Here is a 10468-nt window from a genome sequence, read left to right on the forward strand (position 1 = left end):
TGAATGTGATATATCTGCAGGGAGAGCTTTGGTAGACATGTATGCAAAAGGACCTCCCAGACGGTCAGATCTAACAAAGCAAGGATTCAGCAAGATCCATCCACTTCGCATGGACGCTGATCTGGCACAGCGAGGGCTCCACAAGACCAATCTACCCATCACGGAAGCAGACCTGATCCAGATTTTTGTCAAAGGGGTTGAGGGCAAACACTTATGCATGCGGCTGAGTAATGCTATGATTATCTCTGCGCTAAAAAAGGAAATCCAGGCTCGCCTTGGAACCCCTGCACGCTTTCAAAATCTTATTTACTCAGGGTACAGTATGCAGGACAACAAAACCCTCCAGTACTATGGCATAGCAAAAAACTCAACCATTATCATAAACCATCGGCTGAGAGGAGGATGCTCTGGGTCCAGTTCAAAGAATACAGGCTCCTTCAAGGACGCGGTGAACGGTAAAAGGGAAAACATTCAACCCAAACCAGCACCAGCACCAGAGCTACCAGGTCCCTATATTGTGGAACAAACACTGGAATCTCCAACGATACAAGTAATTTTGCAGGAGGTAACTAGTCTACACACTGATCTAGCCACTCATGTTGTTATATGTAGATTTAATGGGTTCTGGCCAAAATCAGATGCACTGCATCACTGGATCCTCTCAACATGGTCACCTGACTGTGAAATTCACCTATGCTCAAAGGGTTTCTTCATAGTTCGCTTTACAACAGAACAAGAACATGACAATATTATCAATCAGGGGCCTTGGTTCTGGGGAAAGGCTGGACTCTTCACCATCCCCTGGTTTCCTGAATTTGATGCAAATACTATGAAAGTATCAACAGTCCCTGTTTGGGTGAGGCTCCATAACCTCCCTCTACATTTCTGGCACTACAAAGTATTATCAGCCATTGGAAATTCTTTGGGGAAATTCCTTAAAACCGATGAAGAAAGAATTAACCAAGGAATATTCACCTATGCTAGAATATGTGTAGAAGTGGATCTAAGCCTGGGGCTACCTGAACACATTACATTGAACTATAATAATACGCAGAGGATACAACCGCTTGATTATGAAAATACAGCATTTAGGTGCCTTAGATGCATGCAAACAGGGCATCTTCAAAACACCTGCTCTCTGGGCAAGAAGGACCCCAAAGTGAACAAGAAACAACAAAAAAAGCCGAATGGATGGCAGCACACTGATTGGAGGGAAAAAGAGGATATGCAGACATAACTTACAGGGAATCAAACAAAACCAGACATACAAATGGAACAGAAATATACACAGGAAGGAAATGCCCCATGTTGGATAGGTAAATCCCCTCTGCGGACAGAGGCGATCCCACTAGCCTAAAACAGAACTAGCCACAATCAAATCACGCTGCCACGCAAGTTCCTAGTTGTACATTAAAGGTGAATTAAGAAGACCAACCTGGAATCCAACGCTATATTCGAAGCAGAGTTGGTATTCCCGCTTCCTCGCTTCGGCAGGTCACAATCCTTGCGATCCTTGCAAACGGACACCTGCACATGCAAAGGAAGAAACAAATACAAGCATAAAATCCACCAAGGCACAACTATATTTCAGTCAGAAAGGAAATAAATCAAACATCGCTATAATAGACAATGAGATTGGAACTATAATAGCAGTCGTTCATTAATGAATAATAGACAGGAAAAGTTACAACCAAGGTTCTGACGTTGAACCTCTCCTCTGGCTGGGCGAGCAACTATATGTGTCTTGCAATGTACCTCCTCTCCGGCAGCATAACGTCTCTATGCTTCACTATCACTCACGACAAGCATAATCACAACTAGCATTCCTCCAAGAATTAAGAACTCCAACTCAAGAACTAGCTTGTCTAATGCATGAGGACAGATATTTATAGATGGAGAAGGGAGAGAGATTCGATGAACCAGGACACCCATTGTGGATTGGCATTATCTCTAAAAAGCCACTGTGGATAGATGTCGAGGATAGATGATGACTCTCGACCTCTATCAGATGGATTTTTCCCTCAAAAGACTTCGTGATCTGAAAGGAAAAAAACAGACGGGCGTGCTTTTAGCAAAAATCATTACCAAACTGGGCTGCCGCGGGTATTGTTCTGTGACAGAGCGCCAATGGTCGCGCCCTCTTTTGAGGATCTCAGTGATTGGCGCGGGTAAGATACTTGTGGACCTGCGCCAATGGAAAAAGAGTACTTTTCAAGGAGAATTTGCAGAAGGTGTCTTCAGGGAACATGAAGTACATACTCAGGGGAACATAATGCAAGTGTTTTTGGGTTATGTCACTGCTCACAGGTCCCAGAATTCGTCCTCCAATGTACGGGAACGGGGCGATAGGGACGGTGACCAATGGTGACAAATTACTGTGTAACAGATGCCCCCTAAAGCATGAAGTCCGAGAGGGAGAGAGAGGGGTGAAATGCTTTATACGAACACACAAGAACACATATAGCTGCCGCCGAGGATCTACATTGAGAGACACGAATGATAGTTCAATTACATAATGTATGTGGTATGGTCGCAGCCATCCATAAGAGAGTACATAAATAATCTAGATCCATAGTATGGACGCAGCCATTTGGTTAGGATCAATGAATTGACTCAGGTATGGTCGCAGCCATCCAGTGAATGAGTCATGTATCAAGAATCACGCCTGGATTACAACAGACACAATCCAGGGTCTTGCGCTCCATCTCGACCCGAACAAGAGTACAAGTTCAAGCATGCGAATATATGAGCTGAAGTCGAGCATGCATGAACATCGTCTGATTACCAGTCAATAGTGGAAACTGTTAACAGACGCGAGAGGTACCACCAATAATGACAATGGCCCTCAAGGTACTATAGGTACAATCTACGGCGTGCGAATTAATGAGCTGGCGTCGAACACCCGTAGAATCATTCGATCGGAGGCCAATGAGAAAACCTCACGTTGAACACGAAGAACCTACCATTGAGGCATGCAGGCTCCAAGGCACCGGAAGGGAGTCTCTAGATCAGCTTCCTGGATAATGAGCTGAAGTCGACAGGAAGTGACCTTGATCGAAGGTGAGCCATAATGTTTCCCACATCATCGACACGAGACAGAGAGATAATATTGTGAATCAAGATCATGTTAACTATCAGATGGAGGTTGTTTCTTTTCAGAGGTCAACTTCTCTTGAACATATCGGCGGCACGATAGTGGAATTGGCAGATGGAGGTTGTTTCTTTTCAGAGGTCAACTTCTCTTGAACATATCGGCGGCACGATAGTGGAATTGGCAGATGGAGGTTGTTTCTTTTCAGAGGTCAACTTCTCTTGAACATATCGGCGGCACGATAGTGGAATTGGCAGTATTTGACATCGATGGATCAAAGGTCATGATGACGAGACAATGAGTAGGTGAGAGGTCAAATAGGGTACCCAAGTCCATGGAAGCAAGTGAAAAATATCAGATGAGATGTCCCCACCCTGGACACGAAAGCAGAGAAGTGCCATGTTCAAGAGCGACATACTGCCGACACGACGGTAACTATGGTTCCCTTTTTCCCCCGCCATTTCTGGCGAGTACCCCAATTATTTTTAACAAGCTTGATGGGGATAGCATATGCTTATGGTACGTCATTTCGACAAAATCCGATGTCATCAGGTTTTAACGAGTCTGACAAAGGAAGAACTCGGCGTCTTTTCATGTTTAGAGAGTTTGAAAAGACAGCAGAAAGGAAACTCCAGGGGTGTCCTTTTTCGTAAAGTTGTGTCTCTCGGGCCCGAAAACGTATAAAATAATGCCCGAAAGAACCGCTCGACCATTATGATCGAGGAGTAATTTTCATAAATAGTGATTCCGACCTGAAAAAGTAAAAAAGTGGTTGAAATCACGTCGTTTCATGACCATTAACGAGTTTGAAACGACAAAACCCGGTAATCTTTTTATGTTTTAACGGTCGACAAAAAGAACTTAAAACGACCGCCCCTTATTAACGTTTAACGAGTCAAGAGGAGTAACTCGGCAATCTTTTCTTTTTAAATGGTCAGAAAAAGAGCTGAAAGCAGACCTTAGAGTAACCCTTTCTTATGTTTTACTGAGCCTGAAAAAGTGGGAAAATGAGCTCATTACGTTGCTTGAGTTGCACCAAACCCTGTCATCATCCAAAAAACAGCGTAAAACCCACTTTGACATAAAAATACCCACAAAAACATCATTTTAATGTATTTTTTGGCCAAAAGAAGCTATAAATATTGAAATGGTAAAAAAACAAAATTACTTTTCACTTTTTACCTTGTGAGTTCACCATTGGAGGGTTTTGAGTGCAAAGTTCGGCTGTTGATTGCGATCAATCCAGGAGACCATTCGAGCCGCCGTCTGAAACAGGTAAGAGGCCTCATCTTAAGCTTCATTTTTATTCCATTTATTTAGCTTTTCACCCACAGAATGATCCTATGTAAGGGGGATTGTAAAAATTAGGGTTGCGCCCATTGGCGCGAGTTCCCCGCACGGGTTCGTGCCAATGGGCTATTTTCCTAAAAGGAGTCGCGCCATTTTCGCGACTGTTTTGAAAACAATAAACAGTCGCGCCAATTGCGCGAACCCTATTTTCACAAGATTTTGACCGTTTAACCTGCAACTTTTGTTGATTTTTGGCTCCACCATTGATCTAATGATGACATTTTCAACTCTTTGGTTGCAGAGTTTGGTCAAAATGGCGATAGAATGGAGAGAAAGGGAACATGAGGCCATAGATGCCATGGCAATGGAAGATGACGCATGCATGGATGCTTTGCGAGATTGCGGCTTGAAAAAATTCTTTCTTACCTCATACTTACGTGCACAGCCTGAGTTACTAAGGTTCATTGTGGATGCTTGGGATATTGAGGATCAGGTATTCCGCCTGAAGGACCAGACATTGGAGCTGGATGTCTCTGATGTCTATTTTATTACTGGACTATCTCGGCGGGGTGCACGGCCCATCTTGACCGGTAGCAGGCCTTCCGGGGAAAAGATGGGTGAAGTAATGGAAAGGGTTTGCCCTGGGGCCCATTTTGGATCCAACAGCGCCAAGGTAGACATCGTCACTGTCCCAGATCTAGTGCTACGAGTGGTATTATTTACTATCACTCGGACTGCTGGAGTACAGGCACCCCATGAGGCCAGCAAGAATCACTTGCTGCTGGCGACTGAGTGTCTGCACCCTACACTATTTGATTGGGCAACGACAGTGACAACAAACATAAAGAGGCAGCTTACCAAGTGTAAGCGTGATGGCAATAAGCAGTTTGGATATGGATCCATCATAGTATCGTTTTTCCTGGAGCGGCTACCGATATTCCGGATCCCGGGAGGTATTGTGGCAGATCCAGTGCCACGAGAGCCGAGGTTGGCTCGATGGGCACCACTTATGCCCGGGGGGGTGGGGGCCAGCAGATGGCCTGGAGGCCTGAGTTCTTCATTTGGCTCCAACACCAGATGATTGTCGTGGAGGACTGGCCCTATGCGGGTACTGATTTTACTGGAGATCCAGACCTCCCATTGCCTGAGGGAGAGGACTGGGACGAGGAGCTAGGTAAGAACTCTTTATGTTTTTAATGTTTTTACATATTCAAGTTTTTTGCAATACATGTCCATCTCTGACAACCTCTATACATATGTATGCAGATGTTGGTGCAGAGCGACCAACTGACTTGCCTCATAACGTACGGAGAGCACAACCTGCAGCAGACCCTCAGGTAGAGGGTGATGACGATCTAGTTCAGAACCTTGAGGCACTTACTCGAGGAATTCCAGATTATGGCAGATTGGCCGACGTGCCTAGAGCGTACCAGAGGCACACGGTGGGAGTATCTACTCGCGTCCATCGTCTGTTGAGACGTTTGGTGCGGGGGGTGACATGCTATCATGAGCATCACCGTGCTTAGACGCCTAGGTTTCATTTTTGTACATTTTTTAGAGACATGTTGTCAGCGGCCGTATGGGACTTGGACATGTATTATTTTTGAGTTATGTAATGCGCATAGCGCAAACATTATGACAAACACGTATATATATACATATGCTTATGGTTTAGTATTGTGTTTTCATGTGCTTGCTTATGTACTGTTTTGATTACAAATTATGCAAATGTCTATCTAACACATGATTAGCCAATGCATCAGATAATGTGTTTAGTTGTCTTGGAACATGTTGATATGTGATAAAATCAAAATTTCTTTCCAACAACCTCACACGTAGATACAACCTTAGAATATGATGGTATCTGACGAAATATTGCCCGTTGAGCTGGTGGACAACAAGTTGAGAGTCCAGGTTCACTACCAATACACGAATGCCGAAATTAATTGCTTTAGCAAGTAGCTCGATTACAGCACAATATTCAGTGATATTGTTAGTAGTACGACCTACACACACACCCTGACAATCTATTAGCTCGCCATGAGGATCGTAGATCACCCATGCCGCAGAGGACAAATTGCGAGTACTGCGGCAGGCACCATCAGCGAAACCAACATAAGGTGCATCCGACATCTGCACAAGAAGCGAAAAACACAATAAGTGGTAGCTATGTCTTGAAAACTGACACACACACACAACACACTAAAGTACATGTATGTACACAATAAAATGTACTAGCATCACGCATAGTACTTTTTCAAATAAAGCCCATTTCGGGGTTTCCCAAGAGGGTTTCCTTCATAATCAATCAGCTCGTAGGCCCCTTTCTGCAGAACTTTCTTAACAATGTAAGGGCCTAGCCACATAGACTCGAGCTTTCCTGCTCCTAGCTTATCTTTTGCCTGATCATAGAGCAGGACTAAGTCTCCCTCAACAAAAGAACGTGAATGGACAGTCTGATCGAAGTGAGTCTTGACTCGCTTCTTTTGCGTTTCGATGGCCAAAGAGGCCAGGCGACGAGTCTCATCTAGCCGTTCTAAATAAAGAAGGCGTTCTTCTAACGGAGTGGTGTTGGGAAGTAGCTCGACAACTAATTTCAATGAAGGGATCTCACATTCAATTGGAAGGGTAGCCTCTAGTCCATAGACTAGTTGGAATGGAGTGAAACCAGTGGCATCCTTCACGGAGGTTCGGTAGGCCCACAAGGCAGGGAACAACATCAAATTCCAGTTAGACTTATGCACGCCAACGATACGTTGAAGCATTGTAACCAAGATTTTATTGACAGCTTCAACTTGACCATTGGACTGAGGGTAGTATGGAGTTGAACTATCGTGTTGCAAGCCTAGTTGGGTTGTTAATTCCGACATCATATGATTACGGAAATGCTTTCCGTGATCGGTGACAATGGCTTGAGGGACGCCGAATCGCGAAATGACATGATTGAATAAAAATTGCGCCGCTGTGTGACCGTCTTCAGTTAATGTAGGCATCGCCTCGGCCCATTTAGTAAAGTAATCGACGACAACGATGATAAACCCATGCCCCCCGGCCGAGCGAGGGTTACAGGTCATATAATCAATGCCCCATTTTGCAAAAGGGCCGACGGTGACAACAGGGTGCAAAGGAGCAGGAGGAGCGCGCATCTTGCGCTGGTATATCTGGCATTCATGACAAGAGCGGACGGCAAGGATGCAATCCTTGAAGATAGAGGGCCAAAAGTAGCCAACACGAAGGATTTTTTGGGCAGTAGCATATCCGGACATATGTCCGCCACAGGCACTAGAGTGGCAGTCATTAAAAACCCGCTCAGCTTCCTCGAGAGTAAGACAACGACGGAGAACAGAGTCTGCGCCGAGACGATATAATGTATCTCCAATGATACGGTATGGTGGAGATTGATGACGAATCCTTCGCCGAGCGTCTTTAGACACACCCGGGCGAAAGGAGGATGTTTGCAGATATGTGATTATATCTCCGTACCATGGATCGAGGGTGCTAATGAGAAAAAGGGTCTCATCCGGAATTTGATCCTCTACATGCGAGGTCGAGGAAGAAGATGGCAAAGAGAAAATTAGCTCAGCAAACACAAGGGATTTCTTAGACTTGGCAGTGGTAAATTCCAAGTCAAACTCTTGGAGGATAACAATCCACTTCGAGTATTTGCCCCCCAGCAACTGGCGTGACAATATATAAGTCATGGAGTTGCAATCAGAAATCACAGTAGTTGTTCGCAGCAGGATATAATGACGGAAACGTTGGACGGCACAAACCACGGCTAAAGCCAACTTCTCGACATAAGCATATCGAGTTTCCGTATCTAGAAGGTTGCGGCTGAGATAGTAAATAACATGCTCAGTGCCATCATCGTCAGCTTGAACAAGAACCATGCCAATAGTGGTATCGGCGGTAGCCAAATACAGCATGTAATCGCGATAATAATTCGGAGGACGGAGTAATGGAGCAGAGACAAGGAGACCTTTGAGACGCTCAAAAGATTCCTGAGCTGTGGCATCCCAATGAAAAGGGACATCACGCTTTAATAACCGTGTAAAACCTTTGGCCACCTCGGCATAGTTGGGAACAAAACGACGTAAAAAATTGGCTTTTCCCTGCAAACTCTGTAACTGATGCAAAAAAGCGGGGGGAGGAAGATTCACGATAGCCTCGACTTTAAGGGGATCCAAACGGATGCCCTCTCGGGAAACGATAAACCCGAGAAGTCTGCCAGATTCAATGCAGAAGACACATTTGTGAGGATTTAGCCTAATTCGGTAGTATCGACAGCGAAGAAAGATTTCGCGAAGGTGTGTAGGGTGGTCCTGACGTTTAGCTGAATGAGCAGGAAGGTCATCCAGGTAAGGCTGCACAATGTGTCGAATGTCATGAAAGGCATAGGAAATTGCACGCTGGAAAGTGGCACCGGCATTCTTAAGACCGAAAGGGAGCTTCTTATAGGCAAAAGTGCCCCAAGGATAGATAAAGGCAGTTTTGTGTTGATCAGCGGGAGCAATATTGATATGATTATAGCCAGAAAAGCCGTCCATAAAAGAATACATTTCACTTCCAGCATACTCATCAATAATCTAATCAATGAATGGTGTGGGAAAATTATCTTTAGGACAGGCGCGATTTATATCACGATAATCAACACAAACGCGGATTGTGCCCTGTTTTTTAGTCACAGGTACGATATTTGAAACCCAATCTGTGAGCGGAATAGGGTAGATAAAACCGGCTTTAAGAAGCTTCTCTACCTCGGCTTTAATCGCGGCAGCTTTTCTGGGGTGTACAGGGCGTAACCGTTGACATACAGGCTTAGCACCTGGGTATGTGATTATCTCATGCACCACTATGCTAGGATCAATTCCGGGCATCTCTTCATAGGACCATGCGAAAACATCACGAAATTCGCGAAAGAGGTTGGAGTAAAGTTGAATCTCGTCAGAAGTACAAGTGACTCCTATATGAATATGCTCAACAATCCCTGGTTTGACAGAGATGTCGATGGGTTGGGTTTGCGTAATATTTGCCATATTCCCTTCAGAAGACACCTGAGCAAATCGTACAAGTCAAGTGAGGATATCCTGAGGGGCAGGTAGAAATGAGGAACGATGGTGAGAATCATGCCAAGGCGGTTCCTCTAGAGACATGGTCTCAATGATGGCTTCATCGGACAAGAATGTTTCTTGCAAAGAATCCGAAGGGGTCTCATCTACAAATCCTGAGGATAGATCGAAGGAATCGGAAAAGGGAGCCGTTGCAGCAATAATCTCAACGTAGTTGAGTTCGGCAGGACTCAACGGCATTTTGTCGCCCCAAGAATCTACTTGGTCAATGGGAGGGATGATCCACGGATCAGAACAAGTAGTGATCATATTAACAGAGGCGACGTTAGGAGGTGGGAGCGGAAAAACACCCATAAGGGCAGGATCTTTAAAAAGTCCGGCCCCCAAACTCTTGGATAATTTCGGAGTATGCTCCACAAAAGGGATGTTACCTTCAGAAGAAGAAGCGAAAAAAGATAGCTGGTCCACGGTAACAATCTTCCCTTGATGAGGGAAACGGATGATATGAAACAGTGATGAAGCAACAGCTTTCATCGCGTAGATCCAGCTACGCCCGAGAAGGAGGTTGTAGGTAAGAGTGGCATCAACGACTTCAACCTCCATCTCGACCGTCTTCCCTTCTAAAGTAATGGGCAAACGTTGGAGTATACCATAAGGACGAGAGGCTCTTCCATCAAAGGCTTCCAAGGCTGTGGGAGACTGACTCAGGGTAGGAGACCCAATAGCTTTCCAACAGGCAACAGACATGATGTAAGTTGAAGCACCTTCATCGACGACCGTATGGTGAATCGTTTTGGAATCAATGATAACCTGTATAAGGAAAGCGATTTGAGGAGGCAGTTTCTGCGTATGGCGTTCCAAGTCAAAAGTAATTAGATCCGAATCTGCCGGGTCTATGCTACCAATAGCAGATAGCAAGGACTTCCTCTGAGAAGGGCAGCTCTAGAGAACTTCTAAAGCGGACATAGCAGACGGAGTCTGCGCTAAGTCCTCGACGATATTGTAGTGCTGGGCAGCA

The sequence above is a fragment of the Pinus tabuliformis genome, chromosome 9, assembly GCF_031772625.1.
Source record: "Pinus tabuliformis cultivar Carrire ecotype Pingquan chromosome 9, CPIR1, whole genome shotgun sequence".
NCBI lineage: Eukaryota > Viridiplantae > Streptophyta > Pinopsida > Pinales > Pinaceae > Pinus > Pinus tabuliformis.